This window comes from Myotis lucifugus, unplaced genomic scaffold (assembly GCF_000147115.1).
Source record: "Myotis lucifugus unplaced genomic scaffold, Myoluc2.0 scaffold_163, whole genome shotgun sequence".
Lineage (NCBI taxonomy): Eukaryota > Metazoa > Chordata > Mammalia > Chiroptera > Vespertilionidae > Myotis > Myotis lucifugus.
Genome location: NW_005871211.1, coordinates 769,767 through 795,377, shown reverse-complemented (window position 1 = coordinate 795,377; position 25,611 = coordinate 769,767).

Sequence of the window (25,611 nt, the reverse complement as noted above, 5' to 3'; positions counted from 1 at the left end):
CTAATCATTTGTATGCATCGGTTGTCTCATGAGAAGCTGCCTTCTGTAGTCACTTCTTTCATAACCTTAATGGTTATACTTTTTTGGTAATGACTTTTTTGTTTGTTTGTTCTAGACCCATTTCTCCTTCTCCTCCTTCTCCTTCTCCTTCTCCTTCTCCTTCTCCTTCTCCTTCTCCTTCTCCTTCTCCTTCTCCTTCTCCTTCTCCTTCTCCTTCTCCTTCTCCTCCTCCTCCTCCTTCTCCTCCTCCTTCTTTTTAATGTTTTGGGAAGCCCGGTTTTCCTAGTCTGTTGGAAAATTTCATGTAATGGAGGAAGAATTAGGGTCTTCGGACTGAACTGGGATTCTGAAAATATTTTGGTTCATGAACAATGTTGACAGGGAACTGTTCTGCTTCCCTGTCTACTATCATCATATACAGAGAAAATTCTTCTGCCCACCCCCATGGCACTCACTTCACTCAGTATCTGACCTCAGCTGTGTTCTTATCTCTACTCCCCTGGCCTGACTGTTTTCAGCTTCAGTTGGTGAATTGATGAGTCATTCATAGTAAATCACTCTCCACTGTCTCCTTTGTGTTCTCTCTCTCTCTCTCTCTCTCTCTCTCTCTCTCACTCTCTCTCTCTCTCTCTCTCTCTCTCTCTCTCTCTCTCTCTCTCTCCTGAAACGACCAGGAAGACTTCTATAAGCACCTGCACTGTTACAACTCACTCTTGCGTTCTGTGTCTGCTGAAGGCCAGGTGTATGAACGAGGCACCTGGAATGGAACCACCCTGCAAACTCTGATGTTGTTCACTGTCTTAGTCAGCTTGGGGTGCTATAACAAAATACCATAGACTGGGGGTCTTAGACCACAGACCTTTATTACTCATAGTTCTGGAGGCTGGGAAGTCCAAGATCAAGGTGTCATCCAATTTGGTTCTTGGTAAGGACTCTTCCTAACTCACAGGAGGTCATCTTCTTGCCATGTTCTTACATGGCCATTCCTCAGAGCATGCACGTGGAGAGAGATCTCTCGCTCTCTGTTATAAGGCCACTAATCCCATAGGATAAGGATCCCACCCTTATGAATTTGAGGGTAGACAGAATTCAGTCCATAGCATTCATTGACTATGGTAATGGTATCTGGTTTTCTCTTTATAACCTTATAAATAAATAAAATAATCCCAGTTTTCTCTTCACAGAGACTTATTTATAAATTAGTTAAATATTTCCAGTGGCTCTTTTGCAGCCTCTTCTTCATCTCCAGGTCTGTTTTCTTTTTTGTTGTTGTTGTTAATCCTCACTCGAAGATATTTTTCCATTGATTTTTAGAGAGAGTGGAAGGGAGGGGAAGAGACAGAGAGAAATATTGATGTGAGAGAGATACATTGATTGGTTGCCTCCCACACGCACTCTGGTGGGGATTACGCCTGCAACTCAGGTACGTGCCCTTGACCAGAATCGAACCTGGGACCCTCCAGTCTGTGGGCTGATGTTCTATCCACTGAGCCAAACCAGCTAGGGTTCCAGGTTTGTTTTAAGAAGAGTATTCTAATGTCCATTCTGTTCAGTGTAAATTAAGAAGGAGCCCAGTGCTGGGCTTAGGAAATGGGAAAACGTGGATCTCAGGGAGTAGCTTGAGTAGTGACAGTAAACTGTGGAAACCAGAGCTAGTCTTGAGCTGCAGGGTTAGCATTGGTGGAGACAAATGGGTAATAGAAGGAGCGTAGAACTAGCCAAAAGGTGAAATAGCGTTAATGTACTTAACAGGAAACACAGCTCAGTATGTTCCAGACTCAGTTATCTTTGAAATAGCAACAAAATCCTTTCAGGTGATCTGATTACTAGAAAAATGTAATTGGAAGACCTAATTTTTCAACAATGCTGTATTCACTGAAGCCTCAAAGGACTGTGTGATTTTTGTAAAAGTGTCCAATATCTTTGATATTAGTGAACAGAGCTTTAGTCCTGCTGATTTCTACCCTATCTTTTGAACACAGCTTTTTGTTGGAGTTCCATTTATTTATTCTTCCACGAAGTCTTCCCTGATTTTTCCAGTCTTACAGTCTAAACTTTTTGTCACAAATCTATTGGTAGCTTTTGTATTTAATACTTATCCCTTGATTTCATTATGTAGCTGCATCATCAGTTTGTTTTTATCTTGCTAATGAAAATGTAACTTTTTCAAGAATTCAATTCATGTTTTAGTTAGTGCATTACTATTCCTCATAATACTCAGCATAGTACTTAGTAGTAAGCACAAGTAATTAATAAGTCCTGAATTAAATGAACATTTCTAGGAGACCGGAGCCAACAGAAGGGTAGCAAGTGTATATTATTCAAAAGTAACCCAAAGAGGGGTACAATTTTGAGTCAACCAATTGAGGGTTTAGGGATGATAATAGAGCATATATAATATACTACAGTGTTTTTGTAGATTTCTACATATATGTACTGATAAAAATGCATTGACTTATGAATGCCCTTAATAAAGAATAGTAGAAATTAATTTTCAGAAGTTTGGAGCTTCTGATTTATGTGGCCACATTTATTCCTCAGTAGTCTTGCCCATTTCAGTAATTGGTGTCACAATCCACTTCACTGCTCAAGCATCTTGCTTTCTCTTACCTCACATATTCAATTCTTGGAAAAATTCTGTGGACTGTACCTCTACACCACATTTCTAATGTTACCACCCTAGTCCAAGCCACCATCCTCTTTTGCTTAGTCAACTGTCTTGCTTCCCCCTTTCCCTCCGGTAATGCATACGTAGCCAGGGTGAGCTTTTAAAAACCTAACTGAAATGTTACATCCTTACCGACAACTCTTCGATAATTTGCCCATGCACTCAGGAGAAATTCCAAACTTCTAACTTGGTCTGCCAAGTCCTGTAGCACCTGGGTCCCACTTCCCCCTTGGACCTCATCTCATATAGATCCCCACTCTTACTGTATTTCCGCCACAGTGGCCTTATTTTTATTCCTGGAATTCATTGTGCCTGCCTGTATCTTAAGAATTTGTACCACCAAGACCACTGTGCTCCTTCTGTTTATGTTCCCTAGACAGAAAGAGGGAAGTTTCTACAAAGATAAGCAAACAAAACTGATAGATGGACACTTGCTAACCCTGGTATTTTAGGGGAACCAACTTCACTGTTGCCAGTAAAATGGAAGTGCCCCTCCCCCCCAGTGATTAAGCCAGGCAAGAAACCCACATGACTTCACTCAAAGGGTAATGTAAACACTTTACAAATAATTGGGGTTCTTTGTGAGGAATGGTGACCCAGAGGAGGTCAGGATGAGTAATGATAGAAATCTGAGGAAGACAGCTTGATAAAGGTCAGAATCTTGTTCTACCACATATGCCTCAGACCTCAAAGCACAGTGAGCATATCCACAGAGCTGGGGTGTCAGTTTCTAGGGCCCAGGTCATTGCTGTCTCGGGCACTGGTCCTCCACTCTAAGAATTAGCACATTTTACACAATAGGAGTGTATCTTAAGCCCCACAGAAAACCTTGATGCTCAGAGACATCAATTGTCTTTCCTTTAGGCTAAACTAGTTTTGATGAAGTGACCATTTCCTCAGAATTTGGTGTGCAAAGTGTTCAGTGTTTTGAATACCTTCCCCTAGGTATTGGCAAGGTAATAGATCTAATGCTAACATTTTCTCAGGGCAAATTTAAACAGTGTATTTGTCAGGATCTTCAAGAGAAACAGAGCTACCCAGTCAGCCTGGCTTAGTGGTTGAGCATTGACTTATGAACCAGGAGGTCATGGTTTGATTCCCGTCTAGGGCTTATGCTGGCTTGATGCCCATTGAGGGGCATGCAGGAGGCAGCTCATCAATGATTCTCTCTCATCATTGATGTTCCTATCTCTCTCTCCTGCTCCCTTCCTCTCTGAAATCAATAAAGATACATTAAAAAAAGAAACAGAATATGTATGTACATGTATAAGTAAACTTGTATGTATGAGAGACATATTTATTTTCATGAACTGGCTCATGTGATGGCAGAGGCTGACAAGTCCCAAGTTTGCAGGGTAGGCCAGCAGGCTGGAGACCCAGGGAAGAGCTAATGTTGCAGTTGGAGTCTGTAGGCAGGATGCTGGCTGAATTTACGTTTCTTTAGGGGAAGTCAGTAAGACCGTCCACTGATCAGAGGAAGCCCACCCATGTCATAGATGGCCATCTGCTTTACTCAAAGTCAATGCTCATTTCATCTCAAAAATACCTTCACAGAAATATCTAGAAGAATCTTTGACTAAATATCTGGGTACTGTGGCCTAGCCAAGCAGACTCATAAACTTAGTCATCACAAGTGGCTTGAATTTAGACCACAGGAATTCCTTCTCATTTCCCAACTCAAACACAGGTTCCCAAGGTGGTCATGGGAAATCCCTGTGTGTTTGTGCTGTTCACAGGGAGGGTTACAGATTCTGGTAGGATAGGCCTTTGATGTTTCCCACACCACACGCCAGGAGCACGTTGCTAAAATGTCTTTAGAGGAATGTCACACAGAAAAGCCTAAACGGCAGTAAATTCTTGGCAGAGTGGTAAACCAGAGGCAGTACTTTCTACAAGCTGCTCACTTCTGGGATGCCACACTAGGCTGTGGTGATGTCACCTTGTGATGACAGTTTAACAGTAACACCTCTCTCCCCATCAGGTACCTCTGGACTCAGGGAGCACTCCCAGAGGTCCACCCCCTCCCATTCCCATTGGCTGTATGTTGCTGTCACAGTTACATATTTTAAAGCAAAAGTTTGTTACTTTAAAAGTTGTTATCTAACATTGTACTCTTCTCTCTTTATATGTAATATATATACAGACAGATGCTATGTTGATAATAAAAGGAGCTTAAGTATAATAGAAAACAAAGGACTCATAACTATAAAATTATTTCAGACAGTCTGCTCTCCATGTGAAAAAATAATTATTCTTTGTCTTGTCTATATTCTGCTCAGAAAGTTTCCTTCAGCCTCACCTTATGAATTCTTTTAATTCTTGAGCACCTGTTATTTTAAGTTAAACAACAAGGGCTCTTAATTCTAGGAAGTGCTAAAATTATTAATTCTTGTACTTTATTGTTGGCTCTGCTTTTTTTAAATATTGCATTGTCACTTTTGTTAATGAAATAGCACAGGCTATGTTTATCGTTTGCTAGTAGGACCAATTTTCTCTCACAAGAATGTTTGGTATTGCCTTCCGAAGATCAGAGGCTAAACTCAGAGAAATGACAGTGTCCGGTGTCTTTGACACCCAGTTCATCCTTGAGGCTTCGCAGATGGTTTCTAGGGAGTGCTAATGGTTTAATCCCTCACCGTATCGAAGGAGGATGCTGTAAATATTGAAATATATTTGGCATGCTCCATATTTTAAAATTGGCTTAACAATTAGTGCTTGCCGACAGTTTAGAGACAAATGTTGAAAGTCAGTATATTAAGAAAAAGTACATAGAAAATATACATAAAATATGTTTCTGTAATGTATTTCTCTCTCTCTCTCTCTTTTTTTAGGATGGGTAGAAATATACTCCTGCCCACATTTGTGCATATGTATGTACAGGTATAAGTAAACGTATTTGTATGAGAGATATATTTAAGGAACTGGCTCAGGTGATTGCAGAGGCTGACAAGTCCCAAGTTTGTAGGGTGGGCCAGCAGGCTGGAGACCCAGGGAAGAGCTGACGGTGCAGTTGGAGTCAGTAGGCAGAATGTTGGGTGAATTTACATTTCTTTGGGGGAGGTCAGTAAGACTGTCCACTGATCAGACGAAGCCCACCCATGTTATAGACAGCAATCGGCTTTACTCAAAGTCAATGCTCATTTCATCTCAAAAATACCTGACACAGGAACTGACACAAAGATGCAACAGTTATATGAAATTTCATTTCTAGAATAAAATATACTTGTCCATTAGTGACTCGTGTGGCTCATACTTTAGGGGTGAAATAAAAAAGTCCTAAAGATTTGTCAATGTGTTTACAGTCTGAAAAACATTTTATAATACCTAATTATTATGCTTTATAATTATCTGAGTCCTTAAAAAATTATGTAGACCCACATATTTATGTTACCCCAATAGAAATTCTCCCTCCCTCTCTCTCTCTCTCTCTCTCTCTCTCTCTCTCTATATATATATATATATATATATATATATATATATGCATACACACTTTGAATAATTATAAAGGCAGGGTTTATTGAAGTACATCTCATTTTCAAAATTGAACTATCAGCTGTTAAAGCGTGTATACATTTTTTTTGGACACCGTGTGTGTGTGTGTGTGTGTGTGTGTGTGTGTGTGTGTGTTCTCCTCCATTCTGTATTGTTCAGTTACTGTAGTCAGTTAATCTAAGCCTTTTGGTGAGCTGCCTTCTACTTTCCCTTCATGCTGCTGGAAGACCTCTGCCATAAACTACAGGCGAATATCGTGTTTTCTGAAAGAGACATCCAAGGAAGGCCGCCTTAGGACCATAGAGGAAAGGGCTACGCCAAGACTGAGTCTCAGGCTTTACAGGAATATTTTAGTCCATAAACAAATGCCTTCCTAACAGTAAGTAGACCGCTAACCCAAGCTCACCAGCACAGACAGATGACTTTTAGAAGTAGACTACCAATCTATGACCATTGGGGAAATTATGATTAATACGGGATAAATGCAACTGGTGAGAAAAACCTTGCTGTCTACTTTTTAAGTTTTGGCCACTCTTGGTAATCTAAATTTGATGGTCTTAAATCCTAAAGTTCTTTGTTGCTTTCTTCTTATTGTTTCTCTAAATGATCACTCTTATTTCATTAAATAATTATTCTTGCTGTATTTACAAGCTGTCTTTACCACTGTCCTTGGAAATTATATTTACAAATTACCCTAATTGAGAAAAGATCTAAAAGAATTCAAGAAGTTCCCCTCCCATTGGGTCCATTTGTAGAACACAGAGGACCCATATGATATACTTTGGGTTTGAAACCATGCAAATTACTTGTGAAAATACATAAAGCAAAAAGTAACTCAAAATAAAAAAGCACTACTTAATAATTGAAAGCAAGTTAAACAAGTGAACTTAATTGTGTACTAAGTTAGGACCAAACAAGGACAAATTATTGCAGGGCACTTTAAACAAGATGATTGGACTGCACATCCCCTGTGGGATATCATACGGAGAAAAGGTGTGAATACATTAGTATATAAACAACTTCGGCCCTCTGGGAGGAATGAATTGTGTGCAAACATTAATATAATTGTTTAAGGAGTTAAATATCCTGGTACCATGTATCTCCTGAGCAAGTGTCCAAGGATGAACAATAATATCCAGGATAAGTTTCATACTCTTGTTTGCTTTTTAAAGACTTTATTTTTAGAGCAGTTTTAGGGTCACAGCAACATTGAGAAGAAAGTATAGAGATTTCACATATAACCCCTGCCTCTACACATGCATAACCTCCCCATTATCAATATCCCCCAACCAGAGTCGTACATTTGTTGTAATTGATTAACCAATATTGACACATCATAGTCACTCCAAATCCATAGTTAACCTTAGTTCATTTGTAGTGCTGGACATGCTTTGGGGTTTAGACAAATATATACTGACATGTATCTGCCATTATAGTATTATTTAGAGCATTTTCATTGCCCTAAAAATCCCCTGTGCTCTATCTATCCATCCCTGCCTCTCACTCCAATCCTGGCAACCACTGATCTTTATACTGTCCCCATAGTTTTGGATTTTCCAAAATGTCATATTGTTGGAATCATACAGTACATAGCTTTTTCATATGGGCTACTTTCAGTTAGTAATATGCATTTAAAATTACTCAATATCTTTTCATGGGTTGATGCTCATTTCTTTTTTTATTAATCTTTATTGTTGAGATTATTACAGATGTCCCTCTTTTTTCCCCCCATAGCTCCCCTCTACCTGGTTCCCACCCCACTCCAGGCCTTTGCCACCCTATTGTCTGTGTCCATAGGTAACGCATACATGCATATAAGATCTTTGTCTAATCCAGCGGTTCTCAACCTGTGGGTCGCGACCCCTTTGGCAGTCGAACGACCCTTTCACAGGAGTAGCCTAAGACCATCCTACATATCAGATATTTACATTATGATTCATAACAGTAGCAACATTACAGTTATGAAGTAGCAACGAAAATAATTTTATGGTTGGGTCACAACATGAGGAACTGTATTTAAAGGGCCAGAAGGTTGAGAACCACTGGCTAATCTCTTTGCGTACCCCCACACCCCCTTCCCTCTGAGAATCATCAGTCTATTTCATTTCCATGCCCCTGATTCTATTCAATTCACCAGTTTATTCTGTTCATCAGATTTTTTATTTGTTTGATTTTTAGATTCAATTGTTGATAGATATGTACTTGTTGCCACTTTGTTGTTCATATTTTTTATCTTTACCTTTTTTTTCTTCTTCCTCTTCTTAAAGAATACCCTTCAGCATTTCATATAATACTGGTTTGGTGGTGATAAACTCCTTTAGCTTTTTCTTATCTGTGAAGCTCTTTATCTGACCTTCAATTCTGAATGATAGCTTTGCTGGATAGAGTAATCTTGGTGGTAGGTTCTTGCTATTCATCACTTTCAATATTTCTTGCCACTCGCTTCTGGCCTGCATAGATTCTGTTGAGAAATCAGTTGACAGTCCTATGGGCACTCCCTTGTAGGTAACTAACTGCTTTTCTCTTGCTGCTTTTAAGATTCTCTCGTCTTTTTCCCTTGGCATTTTAATTATGATGTGTCTTAATGTGGTCCTCTTTGGGTTCCTCTTGTTTGGGGTTCTCTGTGTTTCCTGGACTTGTAAGTCTATTTATTTCACCAGGTAGGGGAAGTTTTCTGTCATTATTTCTTCAAATAGGTTTTCAATATCTTGCTCTCTCTCTTCTTCTGGCACCCCCATAATTTGGATGTTGGTGCACTTGAAATTGTTCCAGAGTCTCCTTACACTATCTTCATATTTTTGGATTCTTCTTTATTTTTGCTCTTCTGGTTGGGTGTTTTTTGCTTCCTCATATTTCAAATCATTGATTTGATTCTCAGGATCCTCTTGTCTATGGTTGAATGTATATTATTCAGTGTATGCTTAATTTCTGACTGGTCCTTTTTTTTTTTTAAATATATTTTATTGATTTTTTACAGAGAGGAAGGGAGAGAGATATAGAGTTAGAAACATCGATGAGAGAGAAACATCGATCAGCTGCCTCCCGCACATCTCCCACTGGGGACGTGCCCGAAACCCAGGTACATGCCCTTGACTGGAATCGAACCCGGGACCCTTCAGTCCGCAGGCCGACGCTCTATCCACTGAGCCAAACCGGTTTCAGCTTAACTGGTCCTTTTTAATTTTTTTGGCATTCTCACTAAGATCCTTGAAAGTCTCACTAAGTCCCTTGGAGGTTTCTAGAAGATTCTTGAGTAACCTTATAACTGTGGTTTTGAACTCTATATACAGTAGTTTGCTTTTTTCCATTTCTTTGACTTGTGACATGTTTCTTTGTCTCCGCATTTTGCTGCTTCCCTGTGTTTGTTTCTATGCTTTGGATAGAGCTGCTAAGTCTCCTTGAGTTGATAGAGTGGTATTGTGTAGTAGGTGTTCTATGGGGCCCAGTGGCTCAGCCTCCTCAATCACCTGAGCTGGGCACTCTAAGTGCACCCCTTTGTGGGCTGTTTGCACAGTCTTGTTGTAGTTGAGCCCTGATTGCTGTTAGTGTCACTGGGAGGAATTGATCTCCAGGCCAATTGGCTGTGGGACCAGCTGCTACTACAGTGAGAGAGCTGCTGTGCAGGAGACACCCCTAGGGAGTAGGACTTGCTTCAGTGGGACTTTGGTGCTCACTGAATCTGCCCCTTGAGTGTGTCAGTTGTGGATGTGTAGAGCTGTAATATGCTATGGCATGACACTGACCACTGGGTACACTGGCTCTTGGGTCTCCAGGAAGGTGCAGAGTCAGCCACTGCCTGGGGCCACCCAGCAGAACTACAGAGAGATATGCAGATTCCTCCTCTTTGTATTGAGTTTGGAAGTGCCCAGATGAGGCCCAGCTGTGAAGCAAGGCAGGCTGAGGCTGGTGCTGGTGCCAAGTCTTGGGCCTTTTATTGATAGGTGTGGGGCTTTTGACCCAGCTGCAGATTGTTTGACAGGTTTTTAGCCTGAGAAAGGACAGGCCATTCATATGCAAAACAGGTGCACACAGTTTGGGTGGGTTGTAAATTGGGTGGGGCGGGGTCTCAGGGAATCACCAGGGCAGAGCAAACAGAAATGGCTGACTGGCAGAAATGGTGTCCTGCGACCCGGGAGGTCCCAACATGGGAACACCAGTTTCTCCTCGTACGTGCCTGGGTCCCCCAGAGCCTCGCCCGGTACTGGAGCTCAGAGGAAGCAGGAGCTTGTAAGTTCAGTTTGTGTGCTGGCCTTTTAAGAGGAGCAGCTGGGTCTCCAGCAGCCTCTGTGTCACTGAGCTCCAGTCTGCACTGGTGTTTACAGCCCGTAGTTCTTACTGCCTGTAGGGACTTCTTTTCCCTGCTCTGGGACCCTGGGATGGGGGTCTGGTGTGGGGCTGGGACCCCTTGCTCCCCTGGGCAGCCTCTGCGGAGAAGATCTCCCTCCTGATTAAAAAAGCAGCCCACGTGGGTGCCGGCCCTGCCCTTCCTCGCCTCCACACCTCCTACCAGTCTCAGTGTGCTTTCTTCTTCACTTCTCTAGTAGGACTTCCATTCAGCCAGCTTTTTGGTGGTTCTGGATGATGGTTGAGCTGTAATTTTGATGTGGTTGTGGGAGGCAGCAAGTACAGATGGTTACCTACACCACCATCTTGGTTCTCTCTCAATGCTCATTTCTTTTTTTTTTTCCAATTGTTTTATTGCTTAAAGTATTACAAAGAGTATTACATATGTCTCGTTTTTTCCCCACCCTTAACAATCCCCCAGCCTCCCCTACCCCCCAGTGTCTTATGTCCATTGGTTATGCTTATATGCATGCATACAAGTCCTTCGGTTGATCTCTTACCCGCCCCCTCCCGCCCCACAACCCTCCCCGGCCTTCCCGCTGTAGTTTGACAGTCTGTTCGAGGCTGCTCTGCCTCTGAATGCTCATTTCTTTTAAGCACCGAGTATTCTATTGTCCGGATGTACTACAGTTCATCCATACAACTACTGAAGGACATCTTGGTTGCTTCTAAGTTTGGAAATTATAAATAAAGTTGTTATGGATATTTGTGTGCAGGCTTTTGTGGGGACATACATTTTCAGCTCTTTTGGGTAAATACCAAGGAGCATGATTGCTGGATTGTATGGTAAGAGGATATTTAATTTTGTAAGAAACTACCAAACTGGCTTCCAAAGTGGCTGTTTCTTTTTGTATTCCAATCAGCAATAAATAAGAGTTCCTGTTGCTCCACATTCTCACCAGCACTTGGTATTGTCAGTGTTCTGGATTTTGGTCGATCTAATATGTGTATAGTGATATCTCATTGTTGTTTTAATTTGCATTTCTCTGATGACATATGATGTGGAGCATCTTTTCATATACTTACAGCTATATGTAAGTATATGAAACTCATCTTTGGTGAGTTGTCGGTAAAGGTCTTTGACCCAGTTTTTAATCAGGTTATTTTCTTTTTTTAAATAACCCTCACCTGAGGATATGTTTTTATTGATTTTTTTTTGATGGAGGGAGGGAGAGAGAGAGAGAGAGAGAGAGAGAGAGAGAGATCAATGTGAGAGAGAAACATTAAACCATTGCCTTCTGTATGTGCCCTAACTGGGGATCAAACCCACAACCCAGGTGTATGCCCTGACCAGGAATCCAACTGGCAACCTTTTGGTACACAGGATGACACTCAACCGCCTGAGCCACTCTGGCTGAACCACAGATATTTTTATCATCTTCATTAAGCTGGTATTTAAAATCAATGTAAGATAGAATGAATCATTTTAAAATTATCTTAAGACAGTTGCTAAATATTCAGAAAAAGATTAAATTTAAAACTCATCCTTTGCCTCCATAATAACTAAAATAGATTCCAGTTGGCTTAGCTGTTAAATAGGAAAGGAAAACAGATATATTAAAATACACTTAGGCCCTAACCGGTTTGGCTCAGCGGATAGAGCATCAGCCTGCGGACTCAAGGGTCCCAGGTTCGATTCCGGTCAAGGGCATGTACCTTGGTTGTGGGCACATCCCCAGTATGGAGTGTTCAGGAGGCAGCTGATCGATGTTTCTCTCTCATCGATGTTTCTGACTCTCTATCCCTCTCTCTTCCTCTCTGTAAATAATCAATAAAATATATTAAAAAAAAAATAGTTAGGCCTGCTGGCATGGGGTAGTGGTTGAGCGTCAACTTATGAACCAGAGGTCACAGTTTGGTTCCCTGTCAGGGCATATGCCTGGGTTATGGGCTCAATCCCCTGTGTGGGGCATGCAGGAGGCAGCTGATCAATGATTCTCTCTCATCATTGATGTTTCTATCTCTCTCTCCCTCTCTCTTCCTCTCTGAAATCAATAAAAAATTTTAAAACAAAAACAATTATGATCAAATATTCATATAGTCAGGAAGAAAGAAAGACTTTCTCAGTATAATGTCAAAGAAACAAACAAAAGACTTCATTTTTGCCTTTTCTGTGAAATAATATCACTCACCTAGGACTTTGTGGATAGTTGTCTTCAGGAAATCTTGGCTTATATCTAGGCCCTCTTCAAAGATATTTGCTTTTTCTGTGGGGATATGTGACTATTTTAAAAGTTTATACATGAAGGTCAATCAGTAAAAAAGGATAGTTATGAGTGAGATATACTCTATAACAAATATCCTTGAAACACATATACTCTTTCACTTGGCATGTTCAAGTTCTTTTCATTTTAGAAAGATTTTTCTGTATTATATCTTTGAATATTTTTAATAAAAAAATTCTGTTGGATTTAGGAGAACCTATGAATATCAACCATTTCTTTCCCTGCCAAACTTGAAAGCAAGCAAGAAAGAAGACCCAGGAGACAGACTAATTGAAGTTTAATGTGTTATCTTTATTACTGTAAAGCCAGAAAATATGACTTGCGGGCTGAGGCCATGTCGATTTATGACATTCCTCCTGAATTAGACAGATTTACTTCCTTTGCCTCATGCCTCCCAGACAGCTCTCCAACTTGCTCTGAGATGGAGAGCAGACTACACAGGCAGATCAGAAGCAAGGGACAAAAGGCACCCATCCACCACTTACAGTCCTTGATTCCAAATTCACTCCTCAGATAAATCACTCTGTCCCTGGAGAAAATGAAATGAAAGGACAGAACAAAGATAAAATTGATGTTTCATATTTTTCCTTTAAGAGAATTGAGTAGGGCGTCTCTCCTGTCAATAGGAAGACAAGGCAAGGGGAATAGGAGGTTGACAAAGATCCTTTGCTTGACCAACTTGAGTCAGGCTCTGAATCTTCTCTTCAGCCCACCTGTGCCCTTCCTTGGAAAATCCAGTTTTAGAAAGAACCCTGTTAAGTCAGTTTAACCAGAATCAGCCCCACCCTTGATATCTGATCAGATTCCTCACCCTTCACCATCCTTCAGGTGAGGTCTGGTCATCCTGGCCTGTCTTCAGCAAAGAATCCTGTCCAGTCAGTTTAGCCAGAATCTCCTGTACCTTAACATTTCCTCTTAGTAATTTTCCATTCACTGACCCCTACCCTGCTCCTTGGCAATAAATTCCCATGTGCCTGTGCTGGGTTAGGAGTTGAGCCCAATCTCTGTCCCCCACTGTAAAATCCCACTGTGGTGGCCCCTACAGCTATCTGCCTTTGTCTTTAACAAGTGTTATTGGATATTTTTTCATTAAGGATTATCTCAACATTATTTGGGGCGTTTCCTGTTTCAGCCATCAATTATACCGGACTATCTTTACCTAGATTTCATCATTTTTATTATCTGTCTGATTTATTTTAATCTCCATCTTTTTCACCTGTCTTCACTGTGACTATCTCCAACTTTCTTCCATGTCAGTTATTCCATCTGTGGCCATGTGTATTACGTGTCCTGCTCTTAAAAATTCACCCATTAGGTCTTTGATAATAATGTTTAGGTCCTCAAATTGTTTCATTAAACCTGCAAACTTCTCATGTCATTTAAAAAAAAATCTATGTTTGAGCATTTTTGTTAATGTTCTAAATAATTTGAAACACTTTGGGGACTTTTCTCTCTTAGGTTTTATATCTATATATAAAGAAAACAACTTTTTTTTTCTTGTTTTCTACATGCTAGTTCTTCCTTCTCTCCCTCAGCGATTTTTCTCTCCCTCCCTCCCTCCCTTCCTTGCTGTCTTTCTTCCTTTCTCTGTGGGGACATACATTTTCAACTCTTTTGGGTAAATACCAAGGAGCATGCTTGCCATGCCATTCCTTTCTCTTGCTTATGCTGGGGAGGCTGTGCTCAGAAATGTTATTTGCTCTGATAGAATGTGGGAGGATTCTCACGTCCCTTTCCACCATACCTTTGACACATTCACTTTCTCCACTGCTCCACAGAGTGAGTGTTGAATTTGTTGGTGATCCACCTACCTTCTTGTAGCACCGAAGCACAGTGGGGTCCTGGAGAAACAGCTCAGCTAAGGGGGTGTGATGCCATTGTTGGAAGACCTGGGCTCTGCTGTCAGGTCCAAGACTGTGTAAACCAGTGGAGCCATTCCAAGCTCCTCCCTACCTCCTTGGGGGTTGCATTCCATTCCTAGGGGGGAACATCTTTGCACTTAAAGTGGGTTCTGCAGGTTGGTACGTGTAGCTCTGGATTTTGTTTCCTGACATTTTCCCACCCATTTCTCTCTAGAGATTATCTCTGGTATTCCTGAGTCAGAAGAGGGGAAAGATGGTACCCTTACCACTCTGCAGTTAGCTCCTTTTAGACATGGGGTTTGGTCAGTAGAATGTCTCCTCTCTTCCCCTAAGATGTCTGTACCCTAATCCCCCAAATACGCGGGTATGTTATGTTACGTGACAAAGGGGACTTTGCAGATGTAATTAAAGTTACTGACCATAAAATTGGGAGGTTACCTTGGCTTATCCGAGTGCCCAATCTAATCACATAAACCCTTAAAAGCAAAGAGCTTTCTGTCGCTGGAAGAAGAAGAGCTGTCTCTGAAAAAGAAGCCAGAGAGATTCAAGCATGAGGAGCACTCAAGGGGAAGTTACTAGTTTGAAGATGGGGGCGTGGGTAACAGGATGAGGCGTTCAATTGGCTTTAAGGAGCTGACAGCCAGGAAGCACACAGGAACCCCAGCCCTGCAGCCCAAATAACTGAATTCTGTCAATAGCCTGAGTGAACCTGGGAAGATTCTCTCCCTCCAGATAAGAGTCCAGCTCACCAACAACTCGATCTCAGCCTGTGAAATCGGGGCCAGAGGAACCAGCGGAGCTCACCAGACTCCTGACCACAGAACTGTGGGGTAATAAATGTGTGTTGTTTCATCTGCCAAATTGGTGGTGATGTATTATGGCAGCAATAGAAAATGAACACGTGAGGATATTAGAAAAGTCATGATTTTGATGACAGACTAGTCTGTTGTCGGGATGTGAGGGGGTAAGGGTAGGACTTACACGGCACGTTGACTGATTCTGCTTTGAGTTCTTTTCCTTGGTACCTTTTTTATGGGGAGAAATTGATATTTTTAGACTCTGCCCCTTTTTTGAGTTTACTGGTGAACTTGTTTTGTTATTTTTTGAGATATGTGTGTTTTAATTTATGTGGTATTGGGAGAGAGAGAATCAGTAGTTTGGCTTCATTCAACTCTCTGAATCCTGAAATTTCTTGCTCATTGAGTCTTCAGAAATGAGAATAAGGGAGAATTCCATGAGTCTAGAATCAAAACAAATTATTAAAAATAAGGGCTATTTAAAAATAAAATAAATTATGTGTGTGTGTTTATGTGTGTGTGTGTGTGTGTGTGTGTGTGTGTGTGTGTGTGTGTGAGAGAGAGAGAGAGAGAGAGAGAGAGAGAGAGAGAGAGAGTTAATGTTATGTGTCAACTTGACTGGACCATGGGTATCTAGATATTTGCTTAAACATTATTTCTGAGTGTGTCTGTGGGGGTGTGTTCAGAAGAGATTGGCATTGGAATCCTTAGATTGAGTAAAGCTGATTGCTATCCCCTGTTTGTGTGGCCATCATCTAATCTGTTGAGGACCTGAATGAAAGAAAAGGTGATAACTTGCTCTTTCTGCCTGACTTCAGAGGCTGCCCAGATTGCTTGGCTTGGGGACCCCTCCTCCATCTTCAAAGTCAATAACAAGATGTGCTCCCTCTGTCACATCTGTCTCTCTGATTCCCTTCTATTTCCCTCTTCCACGTTTAAGGACCCTTGTGATGACATTGGGCCCACCCAGATACTCCAGGGAAGTCTCCCTAGTTTAAGGTCACCTGAATAGCAACCTTAGTTCCCTTTGCCATGTAACATCACATATTCACAGGTTCCAGGATTAGAACACAGACATCTTTGGGGGTGCATTATTCTCTCTACCACACGATATGCTTGTCTTTTCTTATAAGGTAATAAAAAAGTTTAATTTCTTGTCTCCCCCTCCCCCCATGCACTCTTGTCTCTAGAGGAGTTGATTTCTTGCACTCCTCATTCCATCCCTTCCTCACCTAATGCACCTCCATAACCATCAACCTAGCTGACTCCCAGGCCTGACATTTTTTTGGCCTGCCTTCTCCTTCATCTATTATCAACCACAATTTTGAATACTAAGCACATCTTATCATTTGTTTTTGAGCAAGCCATTCCATTAACCTCTTTGTTAATGAGAGAGATAATCATAGTGAGCAATTATAATGAGCCCTCCTATGTTTCCATCAGTGAAAAGGAACAGATACTGCCCTTCTGCTTGGTGTTATGCAGTACTAGCCGCTGTTCTTAAAATTTCAACGCTAATTCATTCATCACTTTATATTTCAAGTAGCTTTACCACAGTTAAGAACAATGTTAGAGATGGATTATGAAAGTTGCAGAACCAAAGTGTAAGAAGCAGCTCACATTATCATTTAAAATTCTTATAAGGGATGCAAAGTAAATCAAGATTATTTCTATTTGCACTTAGATGCAGTGGTTCTCAACCTTCTGGCCCTTTAAATACAGTTCCTCATGTTGTGACCCAACCATAAAATTATTTTCGTTGCTACTTCATAACTGTAATGTTGCTACTGTTATGAATCGTAATGTAAATATCTGATATGCAGGATGGTCTTAGGCGACCCCTGTGAAAGGGTCGTTCGACTGCCAAAGGGGTCGCGACCCACAGGTTGAGAATCGCTGACTTAGAGGTTAGTAGAGAACATTTTTTTTTAAAAGAAAAAATGCCAGTCAAGCCATTAATCATGTGAAAACAGTAAAGAAGCTTTTATATTACATTTACATACATGAAAAATTTGGGGAAAATTTCACGACAAATCACAAAAACTTTAGGTCATGGCTGAAGAAGTTTTCAGTGGTATGGAATTATTCTGTCATACAATTTAAGTATTTTATTTAATTCTATTAGAAATCTGGATTTAAAATAAAAGAAAAAATGATCTAAAGGCACACTGATGATGCTAACTTTCTGAAATGGCACCTGGAAAATGTGGTTATATTCTATTTTAATTACAGGTGATTCTCATTTTCCTTTAGTTTTTATTTAACAGGCAAATTAATGTTCATTCCTATAAATAAGGATTTAAACCTTCAATTAGATGTGGACAACAATTAAACCAACCTAGAAATATTTAAAATTTCTTACTACAATAAACCAGTTTAAGATTATCTAAAATATACCATAATAGTTTGAGGAAAAATGATAACTGAGGAAATGTGATAAAATAATATGTACTTTCATGTTTTTTTTTTTTAAAAAGCCATTAAAAAGAACATGTCAGGATATCAGCAGGAACAGTGGACATACCATAGTAAGTGCTAGATAAAACAAGTGGACTTGGTTTTGTTTCTTTGATTACTCTCTGGCTGAATTATCTACCCCTAAGACCAAGGCCAATTCTTAGCCCAATGAAGTGGAAGAATAGAAAGTCTCTAATGGACTTTCAGTTCATTTTTCCAATAGACAGCAATTCATAAAAGAGTTAAGTTATACCTTGAAAATGAAAATGCATATCTCAGCATGATCTCTCAGACACTTAACCACTTACCCTTGTCCCTCCAATAAAAGGGTTCTGTTTGGTGGTAGGTGTTTGAAGTTTGAGATGCCGGGGGATCCTGAGGGTGCTAGAGAAGAGTTGGAGCAATCTGTATTCTTAATTTTTTTCTAAGGATTAAAGTTGAAGTACAGGTTTATGATGCGCTCTCTTAGGCATTCAGGTGAATTTGGTTTTGGTTTTCTTATAAGGAATTGCAACGTGATTATACACTAAGGTTTAGAAGCATATGAGTACCTAAGTCACTTCAGAAATTCTTAGTGCTCCTGAAGTTCCAAATCAGCCACTTGTGAAGCAATGTGCTGTAACATTGGCAGCAAAATTGATTAATAAAATATGTACTTATCTGACAGTTGTAATACTTTTCTTTACAAGTGTAATCTATTGGGAAAAGAAAGGCTTTTATTCAGAAATTTCTCTACCCAAATTGAAACATGCTCCAAGTTTCTGAGCCCTGGGCTGAACATGCTTAGGATGGTCATTGAGTGTATAATCTGGAGTTATTTTATAGGCCCTCGAGGTATCAGAAATCTGGGCACAGAGAACAAATAAATCATGATACAAATATTAAAAATGTGTGAAGGGAAAAGGCAATCCTGTATTTCTGAAAATATTGACAGAATCTACTTAAAATATTGACAGAATCTACTTAAAGAGCTGCTATTTAAGAAGGAACATAAGCAGTTTGGAGAGGGGATTTTGATGTGTGTTATGTTGCAGTAACAAGAAGAGTCTACATCACATTTCCTGTAATGTCCCAAGATTGAATATTATATATTTGACTTTTCAAAAGCACATGTTGAGAAAAAAACCCACCCCACATGTGTTCTGTGCTAAGGAATGGGAGGGTTGGGACTTCAGAGAACAATGTGGGTGGGGATTTTTTAGAATGAGTTTATCCACTTGCAACGTATTCAGAAAATTTTGATCAAGACAGACCTTTGATTTTAGTAACACATGGGATTTCACACTTTCTCTGAGCAATTTGAGTTTCCCTCTCAGGATCTTTTAATTGCTTCGGGTGATGTATCATGTCATAAATTTAAAATTTTATGCACTCAAGTATAAAATGATTCTTAAAAATAAAGTAGCCCAGCTGGTGTTGCTCAGTGGTTGAGCATTAATCCATGAACCAGGAGGTCACGGTTTGATTCCTGGTCAGGGCATGTGCCTGGGTTGCAGGTTCAATCTCCAGTAGGGGGCATGCAGGAGGCAACTGATCAATCATTCTCTCTCATCATTGATGTTTCTATCTCTCCCCCCACTCTTTCTTCCTCTCTCTGAAATCAATAAAACATATTCGAAAATAAAGTAGAAAAATAATTTTAGTAATAAACATTTTGGTAATATTTGAAAATGATTATTCAATATAGTACCCAATAGATGAAAAAGGACTTTCTAGCGCATCACTCTTCCATCCATACTTGGTCGTGATTATGAATTAAAGTCCTTATGTAATAGAAGACAGTAATTAGACATTGAATTTTAAAATTAATAATAAAAATGCCTCCTATTTATGTTATTAAAAGTTCAAGTATAGCAAATTATATTTACTTCAGTAGGTACTTAGAGAACAATATAGGATGCAAAAGTTATCATCAGTGAAACATGATTTTTAATATCATTACAAAAATTAAAATCACAGAATTTAGTGGATCTTATTCTGGGAAACCTATCATTGCTTGTCAATTTCAAGAATTTAAAGCATAGGATTATATATTGGTTTCCATTTAATTAACAGTTTATACTGTACTTAGTATAAACCAGAGTCTTATCAGATAAAAACCGAGGTTAGTATAGAACATTATAGTTTTACTGAGATAACTGGACATTTTGAATAATGTTTCCACATACCTCTTTCTTTCTAAAATTCCACGGGAAGAAAAGAGTTCTGTGAGTAGTAATATGCACTTATATTCTTAACCTAAATATTTACTTTGGGAAAGATGATTTGAATTTTACTCATAAATGAGTTTTGAAAGTATGTGATCTTATAACAACTGGGCATGAGTCAGCATGGATTTTTGACAAAGAAATCCCATCAAATGAATTGACATTTAAAAAACTGTAACAATCATGGTCATAGATATATCTCCTCTCTCCCCAATTAAAAGAAAAAGAAAACCCTGTCTAGACAAAGTTGCTTATAAAGTTACCATTTGATTTTAGAATTCCTGGAATATAGTAATAACGCCTACTATTTGCTGAGCAACTACTTTATGGCAGACACTTTTCCAGTAACTTTTCATGGTTTCTCAAAAAGTCACGGGGCCATTGCCCTCATATTACAGATAAAGAAGAGGGGGTCTCAGAAGTTAAGGGACTTGTCCCGGATCCTACGGTAAGTGGCAGAGGCAGGGCTGCAATACAAGGCTGTCTTTTTCTGAACCTCTGTTCTTTGCCTCAACCTTCAGCTGTCTCGCTCAAGGCTGAAGGCAGTTCTGGCTCTGGGATGACCAACTGTTCTGGTTTTCCCAGGAAACAGGGATTCCTAGAACGTGGGACGTTCAGTGCTGAGCTTGAGAAAGTGTTGGGCAAACCCGGGGAGTTGGTCGCTTTATCTGCCGCGTGCTCGTACGGCGACTGGATAGTCAGCAAGGCCATCCTGCTCTATTAGAACCTTCTTCCTGCCAGATTATCTGCACTGGTGAGGCCATTTCTCCGATCAGAAAGACAAAATTCAGAGAGCTGCTTTCTTGAATAGCTGGATATCCGTGCTGGCTAGTTCTTGACACACAGGGAGATTTGAGCCTGCTATGGACCCATCAGTCCTATTCTTTTTAAAATTTAATATTTTTATTGATTTCAGAGAGGAAGGGAGAGGGAGAGAGAGAGAGAGAAACATCAGTGATGAGAGAGAATCATTGACTGGCTGCCTCCTGCACACCCTAAACTGGGGATTGAGCCCGCAACCTGGGCATGTGGCCTGACGGGGAATCAAACTGTGACCTCCTGTTTCATAAGTCTATGCTCAACCATTGGGCCATGCTGTCTGGGCAATCAGTCCTAGTCTTTAGCATAATTTCAGAACTCTTAGATAAAATATTAAAAAATTTTTGTTATAGTCCAGGATTCTATAAAGTTAAAGAGAATATTCATCTAAGATGTATTTGCATCCTTTGTTTCTAATGAATGCAGAATTGGGGTGTTTTCTGATGAAAATGCTTTTCTTATTAACATGGTATGTCACTTATCAATATTTTGTTTTATTTTTTGTTCAGTACAATCTCTTATTAAAGATGTGAGATGTATTCTCAGATCTTTTTTTGTCTGAAAAAAGTTTTTTTCAGTAAGATTTTAAGTTTCTTTTTATTTTTTTTTATTTTATTTTTTTATTTGAGAGGAAGGGAGAGGGAGAGAGAGAGAGAGAGAGAGAGAGAGAGAGAGAGAGAGAGAGAAACATCAATGATGAGAGAGAATCATTGATTGGCTGCCTCCTGTATGCTCCCTACTGGGATAGAGCCTGTAATGTGCCCTTAATCGGAATCGAACCCCAAACCCTTCAGTCTGAAGGCCGATCGATGCTCTATGCACTGAGCCAGTTTAGGGTGATTTTAAGCTTCTTTTTTTTTCTTCTTTTTTAAATCTTCACTCGAGAATATTTTTCCATTGATTTTTAGAGAGAGTGGATGAGAGAGGGAGAGACAGAGAGAAACATCCATGTGAGAGAAACACACCAATTGGTTGCCTCCTGCACACACTCTGACCAGGGCCCAGGTGTGGGGATGAGCCTACAACTGAGGTACATGCCCTTGACCGGAATTGAACCCAGGACCTGACACTCTATCCACTGAGCCAAACCGGCTAGAAAGATTTTAAGTTTCTTATAGAATATATACCTTTAGGTCAGTATATTAGGTAAGATCACAGACTCTGGGGACAGGTTGCTAATTTCTAGCGGTTGACCATGAGCAAAATTACTTAACTTCCCTGTACCTGGTCCCTTCATCTTTAAAATAGAGACAATAAAAGGTCTTACCATACAGGGTTATTGTGGGGACTGAGTTATTTTATGTAAAGCATTTATAATAATACCTGGTGCAACTAGCTATGTTATCATGTTAACTTCTACTGGTCCTGCATGCTACTTGGCTATTCTTTGTTCTGGTCATACTCAATGTCACAGCTGACGACTTGGCCATGGTTGGGGAGTATCTGGGTGCTAGTAGGTGTGCTGTTAAGTTTCACAGCCACTTTGTCCATGAAATAGGAATTTGTTGTTGTTCTCTGTTTTTGATGGACTAATCAATCCCCTGGTGGAACCAAGACTACAGTGATTCTTACCAGAATTCAGAGAGGCAGCCGTTCTGAATTTGAGGCTGAAACATTCTTCCTTCTGTATGAGCTGGGAAAACTCTCTGGTCATTCTTGTTGCTCACTTCCCCCTATTCTCCCATGTATTACACATGATTCGTACATGTTTAAATTAGTTCTGTTAAAGAGAAAATGCTTCCTGGTTATGTAAAATATACCACCAAGGCTGATCACTTATGCGCACCACTTTAATCTCCCAGTGGACCAGGGTCCCGGAAACAGTATGAGATGGCAAAGCAGTGAGGCTTGGCAGTGGCCTGAAAAGATTGACCTACTGTTACAGAAAAGTGCCTCCACTGAGGTGTACATTTTGAGTGAGGGGAGCTAGAACACCTTTGTAATTTTGCTGTCCAAAGACTGACGCACTTTAGGTTGTTGTGTGTTCATTTTCATTCGTTTCCAGGAAGTTTTTGATTTCTTTCTTGATCTCGTTGGTAACCCATTCATTGTTTAATAACATGCTCCTTAGCCTCCATGTGTTTGAATGTTTTTGGGTGTTTTTACTGTGGTTGATTTCTCATTTCATTTCGCTGTGATCTGAGAAGATGCTTGATATGACTTCAATCTTCTTGAACTTGTAGACTGTTTTTGTGTCCTGACCTGTGCAGACCGACACACTTTAGGATATATGCCTTTTCAATAGTGGATGGTTTTTAAGTAGGTTCTGCTGCCGTCTGCCATATCCTCCACGTCGTGTCTATGGTTGGGGACACGTATTGACATAGTGAGTCATTCTGCTCTTGGTTAATCAAAAGAAGTTGCAATTGATTTCAGGAGGAATGCCATGGTAGTACATACAGGAAGCAGCTGGTTTTGTTTTGGTAGCAACTGAAGTGTGTGAATATAAATACAATAAATAGAGGTGCAGATTTGAAATGATATGTATAGATTCTGATAGCCTGGCTTCTTTCCTGTTTGCTTTATAACACAATGTTATAATATAACATATTGTTATGCAACATAACAATATTGACAGTTATTACATTTTAATAAGCAGCAAGCATTATGCTAAGTGGACTAATAATTATTGTTTGCATTCAAAGGTTGTGATAAAGTTTATGAAGTATGACTAGAAGCGTGAAATACTGACACATTCTTAAAGGTATTTATTTTGGTTGAGTGTTTATTTGATATGTTTCATTACCAATAGTACACTTCTAGGAAACACCAAGGCAATTCTATGTGAAGATGTCGTAATGGGGAAGATCAACATATACTTACTGAAATTAGAACATCACCTTTCTAAGAGGCGTCTGATCTTCTAAACTAACTTTCAAATATCTCCTAGGTCATTATATTAAAAGTGATGCAATGATCTTTGAAAATGCAGGAAGTCACCCAGCTGGTGTTGCTCAGTGATTGAGCATTTAGCTATGAACCAGTAGGTCACGATTTGATTCCTGGTCAGGGCACATGCCCAGGTTGTGGGCTTGATCTCCAGTATGGGGGGTGGGGGTGCAAGAGGCAGTCGATCAATGATTCTTTCTCATCATTGATGTTTCTATTTCTCTCTCTCTCTCCCTTCCTCTCTGAAATCAATGTATATGTTTAAAGAAAGAAAATGCAGGAAGTCTTTCTGGGTTATTAACCTCAGAAGACTTCATCCCGGTATTACTGACTCTGTCCTGGGCATCTAAGCATTAGGGTTGCTCCTAAGCCAGGAATACTTGCATGTGGCTGAGATGTCTGGGAAGGGCACAAGCAGCAGCTGATTCAGTGACAAAGGTCCACCTTCCTTCCTTGCTTGTTTACATCCCTCTCTCCTTGGATACTGCTTTTTGTGCCTGGGTATTCTTCTACTCTTTGATTGACAGTGAGCAACTGCCAAGAGAGATGATTATAAGGTTACTACATGGCCAGGGTAGTAAGTTGGAAATTTGGTGCCAGTTAACTCACTTTCCTGCAAACCATACCTTAAATAATTATTATTATTTAAAAATATCTTTTGTGCCCAGCCAATATGGCTCAGTGGTTGAGCATCAACCTATAAACTAGGAGGTCATGGTTCAATTTCCAGTCAGGGCACATGCCCAGGTTGCTGGCTCTATCCCCACTGTGGGGCGTGCAGGAGGCAGCTGATCAGTGATTATCTCTCATCATTGATGTTTCTATTTCTCTTTCCCTCTCCCTTCCTTTCCGAAATCAAGAAAAATATATTTAAAAATATTTTTTATTGATTTTAGAGAAAGGAAGGAGAGAGAGAGAGAGAGAGAGAGAGAGAGAGAGAGAAAGAGAGAGAAACATCAATTGGTTGTCTCCCTCATGCACCCTGACAAGGGATGGGGATGGAAACCGAAACCTGGGAACATGCCCTGACAGGGAGTCAAACCTGCAGCCTTTTTGTGTACAGGGTGGCACTCCAACCAGCCCAGCCACACTGGCCAGAGCACCTAAATAATTATTAACATGTAATAATCAGTAATATACAAATTTATATCCTTTCCCATGAATTGGGGAAGGGCTTCTCCTCTCTAGTAAAGCGTATCTGCAACATGGATGTGATGTTTGGGGTTGAGGCAGCCATTTTGTGACCATAATATTAGAAATCAGAAATTTTAGATTAGAAAAATTAGATATTAGAAATTTCGAGAGGAAAAAATTACGTATATAATTGCTCTGTTGAGAATTTTGGTGCTGTGAACGTGAAAAGAATACCGTGTCACTGCAAGTAGGGCCACTCGCTCTCAGACCCGCCAGTTGGTAGTGACCTGAAGCTGTCAGTTTTCAGCAACTCAAATTCTGAAGCAAAATCTGATGCTACACATGTTATTCACATGTGAGTGTCTCCAGGCTTTCATGTCCCTCTTCCTATGGAAGGGATTCTGGTTTGTTTAGGTCCAACACACCCCTTTCTATACCCTTTGAGGGGGACTGCCTAGGCAAGAGGAATCTTCTGGGCTCTTATGATTCATGATCAGAAGGTAAGAATGATGACCAAGAGAACAATGGTCTTGGAGGTGGGTTGGGAGGAGCAATTTCTTTCTGCCATGTTTTTAGGGACTGTGTATAAAAAGAGAGATGAAAGTAGCTGTGACGTGTGAAGAAAGTGGGTGTGAGGCTGAACCAGTTCTCTAGGAACAAACTGGACTACCATGGTTTACTTTATTATTCACATAAGAAATGGTTTCATCTGTTTCT